The 13,186-nt window shown below is 43.4% G+C and overlaps 1 long non-coding RNA gene across 17 annotated transcripts in view; it reads left to right on the top strand.

Annotated features, from left to right (window-relative positions):
- The window catches only part of LOC142475838 (uncharacterized), a 43,541-nt gene that overhangs the window by 18,562 nt on the left and 11,793 nt on the right, over nt 1-13,186 (top strand). For 13 of the 17 annotated variants that reach the window (XR_012791171.1, XR_012791185.1, XR_012791183.1 and 10 more), the window contains 8 exons: nt 542-645; nt 1,878-1,988; nt 4,387-4,506; nt 5,527-5,622; nt 7,067-7,170; nt 8,403-8,513; nt 10,912-11,031; nt 12,052-12,147. This is a non-coding gene — a long non-coding RNA (uncharacterized LOC142475838). The remainder of the gene's footprint in view (nt 1-541; nt 646-1,877; nt 1,989-4,386; nt 4,507-5,526; nt 5,623-7,066; nt 7,171-8,402; nt 8,514-10,911; nt 11,032-12,051; nt 12,148-13,186) is intronic. The other 4 variants (XR_012791174.1, XR_012791173.1, XR_012791178.1 and 1 more) reach the window with 4 other exon arrangements.

The raw sequence follows: 13,186 nt of genomic DNA, 5'->3' as shown, positions 1-13,186 counted from the left end.
ACTTTCTGGCTTACTGAACAAAGTGGAATTGTTTCGTAGAGGGTGGAGAATTGTATTTTATCTGAAATTACCCCCTCTGCACAAAATACAAACAATTATACCCATACAAGTACCTTGTGGAAGTTGTTGCCCTCTATCTTCCTGTGGTCTCTCCCTGTTTCTCACCGTGCCTCCTCCCATTTCCTTGCACCTCTGCATCTCCGCATATATCCCTATACTCAGAGCCGGCTCCGGTCAGTGACATGGGATGCCCAAATATGAGCATACCCATATATGGGCATCCATGCCACTGACCGGAGCCTGCTCTGTTGCGGATATGGAGAGAGACTGGGAGATTTACATCCCCTTATAATTCATATGGTGCATAGTACCGGCACGTATTGTTTTACCGGTACTGTGTACCTTCCTACTTTCACACTGGTACAGTATATGCTGCAGTGGGACTGAGAGGGATATATTGGTAACACATAGTCATTGTTGGGGGAATTCAATCCATTTTGAAAATAGTAATGAAATGTTTTTTACTTTTCTTTTTTTTCAGTAATGAAGAATGAAACATTTCTGTTAAAATTGAATTGGAGGTGAACTGGATTCATCATCAACTCTGCACCAGTGTGAATTGATGTTCTTTAATGTTCTGATAAGGTACATGCAACATCTCTTCCTCAACCCCTGCACCACTCTCTGCCTCTTGCCTCTCTCTCTTCACCTCCCTGCTAAGCGTATTAACCCATCTAATGTAATCCACATTCCATGTCTCACTTTACTCTTCACTTCTCACGTGCCCTCTGGAATGACTGCTCTCTGACTAACAAGGTCTATTTGTACATGACCTCTTCTGCTCTCATCCACCACCTCTCATTCCCCTCACCCCTGTCCTACTCGATACCTCAGCTTAATTGAACTCTCTCCTCTGACATCTACCCTTATCTCTAACCTCTCCTCACTTTCTGCTTAAACGAACTATCTTGTTAACTTTTACAATGCTATCATCTCCTCCTCCCTCCTCCTCCTTCCTCCTCCCTCCTCCATTATATATATACCCCTTCTAGGTTCTGACACTCTCATCCCTCTAAGGCCATGATTATCATGGGCACATGCTTGGTCGTCCACAGTGCGTGCGAGCGATGCAGAGCCGCCTCGGACCTCAGTGCAGGGATTGCTGCATACCCCCAGCATCTGTCACCCACAAACAATACACACACTAATACTCCCCACAATACACACTATAATACCTCCTCAATACTAATCTCCCCAATAATATTATAGCTCCAAACACAATATACACAACACCCTTACACAAGATACACAATCTAGTACTCTCCTCTGCACCTCTACACACAATATAATACTCCCACACACACAATATACACACTACCCTCCTACCCCCATAAAATACAACCAATAATACACACACACTTTGTGGATGTTGGGACCAGCTCCCGGCATGCACCAGTGAAAGAGAGAGGCCCGCAGAAGCTCGGAAGAACTCCCTCCATCCGTGCCTTCCTCCGTTTCACATCTTCTCCCTGTCTCTCTCCCTCCCTTTCCTTGCATCTCCCTGCGTCTTTACGTATACCCAGTCAGTGACGGCTCTGGTCACGTGATGCCTTAATATGGGCTTATCCATATATGTTCATCCACGTCACTAATGTGATGCCCGCACTGTTGCGGAGCTGGTACTTACGACGGGCACTTATTGTTTTATCAGTACTGCGTACCTGACTCTACCGGCCTACTTTCAACACTAGTACAATATGTGCTTCACTACGAGTGAGTGGGGAATATTGGCATCACACAGTCACTGTTGAATATGCCATTCAATCCATTTTGAAAATAGTAATGCAATGTGGTTTTGTTTTGTTTGCTTTTTGCAGTAATGAAGAATGGAAAAGTTATATTAAAATTAAATTGGAGGGGGACTAGATTCAGCATTTCATCATGAACTCTGCACTTGTGAGAATTTAACTTCTTGAATACCCTGACAGGTACACGCAACATTAAGACTATAATCTGCTGTGCAAGCTTTCGTGCTATACCTCCCCCTCAGGTTTTGATTTATACATTTGCTCCCTCAATTCATGTCCTCTAATATTTGAAAGCTCTCTCCTAGCATTTTCTCTTTACCACAGAACGTCATCCCAATGTAACCTCTCTCTTGTTCTTTCTGCTTGCTGTTTCCTCACTCCTCTGTTAAACTTTTCTAATTTCTCTAACTTCCACACTCCTGCTTTTATCCACATGTTCTCCTCTTTCCTTCCCCTACCTTTGCATGTGTCTACACACTGCACCATTTGTACAGACCTCTATTGCAGCTATTTCTGCACTGCTCAATGAAAAGCACTCTTTAATATCCTATTCTCTGTGCCCCCTCTCTCTGCGCCCCCTCTTTTGGCGCCTCCTCTCTCTGCGCCCCCTCTCTCTGCGCCTATCTGTCTCATTCTCTCTACGTCCCTCTCTCTCTACATAGAGCTATCTCTGTCTCTCTCTACACCTATCTCTGTGTCTCCTTCTATGTTTGCTGATGTGTGGGATATCTCTTATAATCTTGAACCTGCTCATATACACATCGGGCCTCCCTGCCTCTGCCTCCCTGCTAAGAGTGTTAACCTATCTAATGTAATCCACATTCCTTTCCTTACTTTTCTCTTCCCTTCTCCTATGCCATCTGGAATGTCCGTTCTCTGACTAACAAGGCTCTAGTTGTACATGACCTCTTCTGCTCTCATCATTCACAATCAGTCATTCCCCTCACCCCATCTTACCTGTCCCACTGATTTGCCTCTGCTTAATTAAACTCTCCTCTGACATCTACTCTAACCTCTCTGCTCTCTCTCTCTTTCCGCTTAAACTAACAATCTTATTAACTCTTACAATGCTATCCTCCTATCTATATGCCCCCTCTAGGCTCTGACACACTTGTCCCTCTAGCCCACACCCTTGGCTAAATTCCCAAACATGTTCATCAAACTTCCACTCGCTGTTCTTAATGCCTATGAAGGAAATCACACAATTGATATTTGATTTTTCTACAGTAAAAATGTCTCCAGTCCTGTATAAAGCTGCTCTCTGGGGCCAAACCACACTACTTTTTTTTCACATTCATCAACACTCAAATTTAATTTACGCTGTCTTTTTTTCCCTGTATTTGACTCCCTCCACTAACCTTCTCCTCACACTTGCCATCCTTCCTTCACTTCTCCTCAAGCATTTGACTACTTCAGAGGCAAGGTGGATGCCACCCACAAGGAGATTCCTTCTGTCCCTTCCCCCTTCTCTCCTTCTACCTAATTCTCCTTCTGCATTTGACTCCTTTTCTTCTCTTACAGAGCTGGAAGCTAATCATCTTCTCTTCTCCCTCTACCACATGCCCTCTAGATCGTATCCCCTCACACCTTACTGCATCTCTTAGTCCCCACTCTCACCCACATCTTCAATTCCTCCCTATTCTCTGGCTCTTTACCCTCTTACTTTAAGCCTGTAGTGGTCACCCTTTTCTCAGAAACAACCTACACCCTATGTGCCTTACTAACTACCGCCCTGTATCCCTCCTGCTGTTTGTCTCCTAATTGCTAGAATGTCAACATTCTTAAATCACATTCCCTCCTGGATCCTTTACAACCTGCCTTTCGTACAGCTCGTTCTACAGACTGTGCTTAAAGCAAATTCCCAAGGTCACTTTTCCCTACTAATCCTACTTGATCTATCTGCTGCGTTTGATGCTCTCAATCACTCTCCTCCTTCATATTCTAAACTCTCTCTTGGTATCCGTAACACAGTTCTATCCTGGTTTTCATCATAACTTTCCTGTCACACATTCTCCATCTCTGTTGCTAACATGTCTTCGTCTTCTATTGATCTGTCTGTGGGTATACATCAGGGCTCTGTTCTGAGATCTCTCTTTCTCTCTACATACTATCATTTGGTGACCTCATCAACTCTTTGTGACAATCCTATAAATAACAAATACAAATATCAGGTCATGGGAATAAGTGATTTGGACATAAAAGTAACATTTCGGAAGTGTGGACAACTAATACATCTTGTAGATTGCCTTTTCAGTGTGATGTCATTGATTCAGTAGATTGTGTGCAGACCAGGACTGCAGTACAGTGTCACTCACATGGATGACTTGCGTGGTAGAAGCTCAAGAACAAGGATGTCAAACTCCAGTCCTCGAGGGCAGCAAACAGGCCAGGTTTTCAGGATATCCCTACTGAAAACCTGGCCTGTTTGGGACCCTCGAGGACTGGAGTTTGACATGCATGCTCTAGAAGGAGCACAGCTGTGGGTGGGAGGTGGATTTGCTTTGCATCAAATGGTTTGGAGCAAGGTTTATTGTATGTATTATCATAATAACAATGCAATGCTTAACTTTTATTTCAGGAGGGATGACTGCAGAACAGAAGTGAATATTGAAGCCATGTGTTCCTTTTCTTGCAAAAGAGAAAATTTGAAGGACAGTTGAAGAGAAGGAAAATTACTACACAGAGACAGATAAGCAATGTGTATATTTCTCATTTACCATTTAGTATTTGTCGTTTTATTGACTCCACACAATCCGGCTGCTACGGGTTTCACATTGAATATTTTCATCTCTACTCTACCCCTTCCTGTGATCTGAACCATGCAAGTTTTCGTTGATTCAATACATCATGAGTAGAGGGTGGCTACAGTATGAAGTAAAGACCCAAGGACCACATCTACTACCATTCATAACAAGAACATGTGCAGTAGCGCACAGCTGCAGTTCTATGTGATTGTTATGAAAGGTTGAGGTGGTTCAATTCTATGAATCTGGAGTGGGATGGATCCTGTTTGCATCATATGGTTTCATCTAGGCCAGTAGATTATATAACTCTCAGTACAGGTTACACATGGCATCAGTATTAGTGATTTAAAGAGGAGGAAAGCTTCAATGTGGAGAACAAAGCCAAGTAATGTTGAAGTTACTCCTTTTACCATTGACTTGGTCAGTCTGTACTGTCTACTCCCCACACAGCTGCTAAGGATCTTCCATTTTAAATACTTTCACCTCCTATTCTGCACTGCTTTGCTGCCCATTATTCAGAGATGCGTTCCAGTCATGTTTACCACTCTGAATCTCTCTGCAGTCATTGGTTCAGCACATCATGGGTAGAGCATGGCTACAGATACAGCAAGCTATTATTATTTTACCGGCTGATCATCCATAATATTGCATTAAAACATAGAATATCACTTAATTTCCAAAAGATTCAGTGATGCTGATAATGCAGAATCTCACAACATTTCCCATCATAATGCCATAATGCACCAGTGGGAGAAATAATCCTTGCTATATCTGTACATTGTGTGACGTATTACCTCCATGACCATTGAGAGCAAGTACATCTTCTGTATAGAGCGGCTGTGTTATGATGCAGTTATTGATCATCATTGACATAATCACAAGAATCTTATGCAAAGGGAAATTGTCCGCAGCGAAGTGAGATTTCAGCCCCCAAACGTCTGTAATATTAATGCAATGTCTTACTTTTGTTGCAGTGAACACTGAAGAGACGGATCTACTACAACACTGTACAGGATGAGCATACGCTACAAGCAGCAAAATGATCTTGCAGTTGACAGTATGTTGTTCTGGTAATGTGCACAATTATTATTTATGGGCTACACACCACAGTGCTGGACATATTCTGTTAACTTCAACTCTACTCCTAACATGGAGATGTCTTCCTGGTGTTACTGATTCAGTACATCATATGCACAGTGTGGTTATGATATGATGGATTGATTTAATGAACCCACCAACCAATGATGACATCTGCATCATCTTCTGTAAAGTGCAGCTACAGCATGATATTATCAGCATTTGGTGCGGTATAATCAGAGGTATCTATGTGCTTTTGTGCCTGTTTTAAGTCCTCCAGCTTAACGCCCCTACACCTCCCACTACACAGGCATACTTGCTTATGCATACACTGACATCTGGCATACCTACACACACCCCAGGGCCACTTCCTTCCCCTGATGTCAGGGAGAGGATGGGCATGCAGAGTGCAGTAAGTCTCCACGTTACTCTGGCCAACAGTCTTGGCCTACCTCCAGCATCTGTCACCCACAACATCTGTTCCCTCCTTGTAAAGTGCTGAACTATCTCACCTGGGTCAGTGCTATAGCTGATCACAGTGCCCGATCAGGATGTCACTGTGACAGGCAGCAGTGCAGATTGACCGGTCAATCAATGCAGTGCCGCAACATATGCACTAAATGAGATTTCCGTGCCCCCAGTCAGGTTACTCCCTGGGCAGTGACCCTGCTCACACCCTCCCCTAGTTCCACCTCTGATCACAATTATCTCTCTTGGAGAGTGTAGCAAATTGGAGTTGGGGGAATCTCACCTCTGCCATGCATGGTCACAATCTGGGCACAGGACCCAAATAGTGGGCAATGTGGCACTTCTTACAGTAGAGAATAAGTAACTTTATTCTTTACTTGTGTATTAAGGACCTTCTTTGCATTAAATTCAGTCCACATGGGACCAAGACTTTCTGGCTTACTGAACAAAGTGGAATTGTTTCGTAGAGGGTGGAGAATTGTATTTTATCTGAAATTACCCCCTCTGCACAAAATACAAACAATTATACCCATACAAGTACCTTGTGGAAGTTGTTGCCCTCTATCTTCCTGTGGTCTCTCCCTGTTTCTCACCGTGCCTCCTCCCATTTCCTTGCACCTCTGCATCTCCGCATATATCCCTATACTCAGAGCCGGCTCCGGTCAGTGACATGGGATGCCCAAATATGAGCATACCCATATATGGGCATCCATGCCACTGACCGGAGCCTGCTCTGTTGCGGATATGGAGAGAGACTGGGAGATTTACATCCCCTTATAATTCATATGGTGCATAGTACCGGCACGTATTGTTTTACCGGTACTGTGTACCTTCCTACTTTCACACTGGTACAGTATATGCTGCAGTGGGACTGAGAGGGATATATTGGTAACACATAGTCATTGTTGGGGGAATTCAATCCATTTTGAAAATAGTAATGAAATGTTTTTTACTTTTCTTTTTTTTCAGTAATGAAGAATGAAACATTTCTGTTAAAATTGAATTGGAGGTGAACTGGATTCATCATCAACTCTGCACCAGTGTGAATTGATGTTCTTTAATGTTCTGATAAGGTACATGCAACATCTCTTCCTCAACCCCTGCACCACTCTCTGCCTCTTGCCTCTCTCTCTCCACCTCCCTGCTAAGCGTATTAACCCATCTAATGTAATCCACATTCCATGTCTCACTTTACTCTTCACTTCTCACGTGCCCTCTGGAATGACTGCTCTCTGACTAACAAGGTCTATTTGTACATGACCTCTTCTGCTCTCATCCACCACCTCTCATTCCCCTCACCCCTGTCCTACTCGATACCTCAGCTTAATTGAACTCTCTCCTCTGACATCTACCCTTATCTCTAACCTCTCCTCACTTTCTGCTTAAACTAACTATCTTGTTAACTTTTACAATGCTATCATCTCCTCCTCCCTCCTCCTCCTTCCTCCTCCCTCCTCCATTATATATATACCCCTTCTAGGCTCTGACACTCTCATCCCTCTAAGGCCATGATTATCATGGGCACATGCTTGGTCGTCCACAGTGCGTGCGAGCGATGCAGAGCCGCCTCGGACCTCAGTGCAGGGATTGCTGCATACCCCCAGCATCTGTCACCCACAAACAATACACACACTAATACTCCCCACAATACACACTATAATACCTCCTCAATACTAATCTCCCCAATAATATTATAGCTCCAAACACAATATACACAACACCCTTACACAAGATACACAATCTAGTACTCTCCTCTGCACCTCTACACACAATATAATACTCCCACACACACAATATACACACTACCCTCCTACCCCCATAAAATACAACCAATAATACACACACACTTTGTGGATGTTGGGACCAGCTCCCGGCATGCACCAGTGAAAGAGAGAGGCCCGCAGAAGCTCGGAAGAACTCCCTCCATCCGTGCCTTCCTCCGTTTCACATCTTCTCCCTGTCTCTCTCCCTCCCTTTCCTTGCATCTCCCTGCGTCTTTACGTATACCCAGTCAGTGACGGCTCTGGTCACGTGATGCCTTAATATGGGCTTATCCATATATGTTCATCCACGTCACTAATGTGATGCCCGCACTGTTGCGGAGCTGGTACTTACGACGGGCACTTATTGTTTTATCAGTACTGCGTACCTGACTCTACCGGCCTACTTTCAACACTAGTACAATATGTGCTTCACTACGAGTGAGTGGGGAATATTGGCATCACACAGTCACTGTTGAATATGCCATTCAATCCATTTTGAAAATAGTAATGCAATGTGGTTTTGTTTTGTTTGCTTTTTGCAGTAATGAAGAATGGAAAAGTTATATTAAAATTAAATTGGAGGGGGACTAGATTCAGCATTTCATCATGAACTCTGCACTTGTGAGAATTTAACTTCTTGAATACCCTGACAGGTACACGCAACATTAAGACTATAATCTGCTGTGCAAGCTTTCGTGCTATACCTCCCCCTCAGGTTTTGATTTATACATTTGCTCCCTCAATTCATGTCCTCTAATATTTGAAAGCTCTCTCCTAGCATTTTCTCTTTACCACAGAACGTCATCCCAATGTAACCTCTCTCTTGTTCTTTCTGCTTGCTGTTTCCTCACTCCTCTGTTAAACTTTTCTAATTTCTCTAACTTCCACACTCCTGCTTTTATCCACATGTTCTCCTCTTTCCTTCCCCTACCTTTGCATGTGTCTACACACTGCACCATTTGTACAGACCTCTATTGCAGCTATTTCTGCACTGCTCAATGAAAAGCACTCTTTAATATCCTATTCTCTGTGCCCCCTCTCTCTGCGCCCCCTCTTTTGGCGCCTCCTCTCTCTGCGCCCCCTCTCTCTGCGCCTATCTGTCTCATTCTCTCTACGTCCCTCTCTCTCTACATAGAGCTATCTCTGTCTCTCTCTACACCTATCTCTGTGTCTCCTTCTATGTTTGCTGATGTGTGGGATATCTCTTATAATCTTGAACCTGCTCATATACACATCGGGCCTCCCTGCCTCTGCCTCCCTGCTAAGAGTGTTAACCTATCTAATGTAATCCACATTCCTTTCCTTACTTTTCTCTTCCCTTCTCCTATGCCATCTGGAATGTCCGTTCTCTGACTAACAAGGCTCTAGTTGTACATGACCTCTTCTGCTCTCATCATTCACAATCAGTCATTCCCCTCACCCCATCTTACCTGTCCCACTGATTTGCCTCTGCTTAATTAAACTCTCCTCTGACATCTACTCTAACCTCTCTGCTCTCTCTCTCTTTCCGCTTAAACTAACAATCTTATTAACTCTTACAATGCTATCCTCCTATCTATATGCCCCCTCTAGGCTCTGACACACTTGTCCCTCTAGCCCACACCCTTGGCTAAATTCCCAAACATGTTCATCAAACTTCCACTCGCTGTTCTTAATGCCTATGAAGGAAATCACACAATTGATATTTGATTTTTCTACAGTAAAAATGTCTCCAGTCCTGTATAAAGCTGCTCTCTGGGGCCAAACCACACTACTTTTTTTTCACATTCATCAACACTCAAATTTAATTTACGCTGTCTTTTTTTCCCTGTATTTGACTCCCTCCACTAACCTTCTCCTCACACTTGCCATCCTTCCTTCACTTCTCCTCAAGCATTTGACTACTTCAGAGGCAAGGTGGATGCCACCCACAAGGAGATTCCTTCTGTCCCTTCCCCCTTCTCTCCTTCTACCTAATTCTCCTTCTGCATTTGACTCCTTTTCTTCTCTTACAGAGCTGGAAGCTAATCATCTTCTCTTCTCCCTCTACCACATGCCCTCTAGATCGTATCCCCTCACACCTTACTGCATCTCTTAGTCCCCACTCTCACCCACATCTTCAATTCCTCCCTATTCTCTGGCTCTTTACCCTCTTACTTTAAGCCTGTAGTGGTCACCCTTTTCTCAGAAACAACCTACACCCTATGTGCCTTACTAACTACCGCCCTGTATCCCTCCTGCTGTTTGTCTCCTAATTGCTAGAATGTCAACATTCTTAAATCACATTCCCTCCTGGATCCTTTACAACCTGCCTTTCGTACAGCTCGTTCTACAGACTGTGCTTAAAGCAAATTCCCAAGGTCACTTTTCCCTACTAATCCTACTTGATCTATCTGCTGCGTTTGATGCTCTCAATCACTCTCCTCCTTCATATTCTAAACTCTCTCTTGGTATCCGTAACACAGTTCTATCCTGGTTTTCATCATAACTTTCCTGTCACACATTCTCCATCTCTGTTGCTAACATGTCTTCGTCTTCTATTGATCTGTCTGTGGGTATACATCAGGGCTCTGTTCTGAGATCTCTCTTTCTCTCTACATACTATCATTTGGTGACCTCATCAACTCTTTGTGACAATCCTATAAATAACAAATACAAATATCAGGTCATGGGAATAAGTGATTTGGACATAAAAGTAACATTTCGGAAGTGTGGACAACTAATACATCTTGTAGATTGCCTTTTCAGTGTGATGTCATTGATTCAGTAGATTGTGTGCAGACCAGGACTGCAGTACAGTGTCACTCACATGGATGACTTGCGTGGTAGAAGCTCAAGAACAAGGATGTCAAACTCCAGTCCTCGAGGGCAGCAAACAGGCCAGGTTTTCAGGATATCCCTACTGAAAACCTGGCCTGTTTGGGACCCTCGAGGACTGGAGTTTGACATGCATGCTCTAGAAGGAGCACAGCTGTGGGTGGGAGGTGGATTTGCTTTGCATCAAATGGTTTGGAGCAAGGTTTATTGTATGTATTATCATAATAACAATGCAATGCTTAACTTTTATTTCAGGAGGGATGACTGCAGAACAGAAGTGAATATTGAAGCCATGTGTTCCTTTTCTTGCAAAAGAGAAAATTTGAAGGACAGTTGAAGAGAAGGAAAATTACTACACAGAGACAGATAAGCAATGTGTATATTTCTCATTTACCATTTAGTATTTGTCGTTTTATTGACTCCACACAATCCGGCTGCTACGGGTTTCACATTGAATATTTTCATCTCTACTCTACCCCTTCCTGTGATCTGAACCATGCAAGTTTTCGTTGATTCAATACATCATGAGTAGAGGGTGGCTACAGTATGAAGTAAAGACCCAAGGACCACATCTACTACCATTCATAACAAGAACATGTGCAGTAGCGCACAGCTGCAGTTCTATGTGATTGTTATGAAAGGTTGAGGTGGTTCAATTCTATGAATCTGGAGTGGGATGGATCCTGTTTGCATCATATGGTTTCATCTAGGCCAGTAGATTATATAACTCTCAGTACAGGTTACACATGGCATCAGTATTAGTGATTTAAAGAGGAGGAAAGCTTCAATGTGGAGAACAAAGCCAAGTAATGTTGAAGTTACTCCTTTTACCATTTACTTGGTCAGTCTGTACTGTCTACTCCCCACACAGCTGCTAAGGATCTTCCATTTTAAATACTTTCACCTCCTATTCTGCACTGCTTTGCTGCCCATTATTCAGAGATGCGTTCCAGTCATGTTTACCACTCTGAATCTCTCTGCAGTCATTGGTTCAGCACATCATGGGTAGAGCATGGCTACAGATACAGCAAGCTATTATTATTTTACCGGCTGATCATCCATAATATTGCATTAAAACATAGAATATCACTTAATTTCCAAAAGATTCAGTGATGCTGATAATGCAGAATCTCACAACATTTCCCATCATAATGCCATAATGCACCAGTGGGAGAAATAATCCTTGCTATATCTGTACATTGTGTGACGTATTACCTCCATGACCATTGAGAGCAAGTACATCTTCTGTATAGAGCGGCTGTGTTATGATGCAGTTATTGATCATCATTGACATAATCACAAGAATCTTATGCAAAGGGAAATTGTCCGCAGCGAAGTGAGATTTCAGCCCCCAAACGTCTGTAATATTAATGCAATGTCTTACTTTTGTTGCAGTGAACACTGAAGAGACGGATCTACTACAACACTGTACAGGATGAGCATACGCTACAAGCAGCAAAATGATCTTGCAGTTGACAGTATGTTGTTCTGGTAATGTGCACAATTATTATTTATGGGCTACACACCACAGTGCTGGACATATTCTGTTAACTTCAACTCTACTCCTAACATGGAGATGTCTTCCTGGTGTTACTGATTCAGTACATCATATGCACAGTGTGGTTATGATATGATGGATTGATTTAATGAACCCACCAACCAATGATGACATCTGCATCATCTTCTGTAAAGTGCAGCTACAGCATGATATTATCAGCATTTGGTGCGGTATAATCAGAGGTATCTATGTGCTTTTGTGCCTGTTTTAAGTCCTCCAGCTTAACGCCCCTACACCTCCCACTACACAGGCATACTTGCTTATGCATACACTGACATCTGGCATACCTACACACACCCCAGGGCCACTTCCTTCCCCTGATGTCAGGGAGAGGATGGGCATGCAGAGTGCAGTAAGTCTCCACGTTACTCTGGCCAACAGTCTTGGCCTACCTCCAGCATCTGTCACCCACAACATCTGTTCCCTCCTTGTAAAGTGCTGAACTATCTCACCTGGGTCAGTGCTATAGCTGATCACAGTGCCCGATCAGGATGTCACTGTGACAGGCAGCAGTGCAGATTGACCGGTCAATCAATGCAGTGCCGCAACATATGCACTAAATGAGATTTCCGTGCCCCCAGTCAGGTTACTCCCTGGGCAGTGACCCTGCTCACACCCTCCCCTAGTTCCACCTCTGATCACAATTATCTCTCTTGGAGAGTGTAGCAAATTGGAGTTGGGGGAATCTCACCTCTGCCATGCATGGTCACAATCTGGGCACAGGACCCAAATAGTGGGCAATGTGGCACTTCTTACAGTAGAGAATAAGTAACTTTATTCTTTACTTGTGTATTAAGGACCTTATTTGCATTAAATTCAGTCCACATGGGACCAAGACTTTCTGGCTTACTGAACAAAGTGGAATTGTTTCGTAGAGGGTGGAGAATTGTATTTTATCTGAAATTACCCCCTCTGCACAAAATACAAACAATTATACCCATACAAGTACCTTGTGGAAGTTGTTGCCCTCTA

The sequence above is a fragment of the Ascaphus truei genome, unplaced genomic scaffold (genome assembly GCF_040206685.1).
Source record: "Ascaphus truei isolate aAscTru1 unplaced genomic scaffold, aAscTru1.hap1 HAP1_SCAFFOLD_1409, whole genome shotgun sequence".
Lineage (NCBI taxonomy): Eukaryota > Metazoa > Chordata > Amphibia > Anura > Ascaphidae > Ascaphus > Ascaphus truei.
Note: the sequence above shows the minus strand (reverse complement) of the source record. Positions and strands in the feature narration are given on the sequence as shown.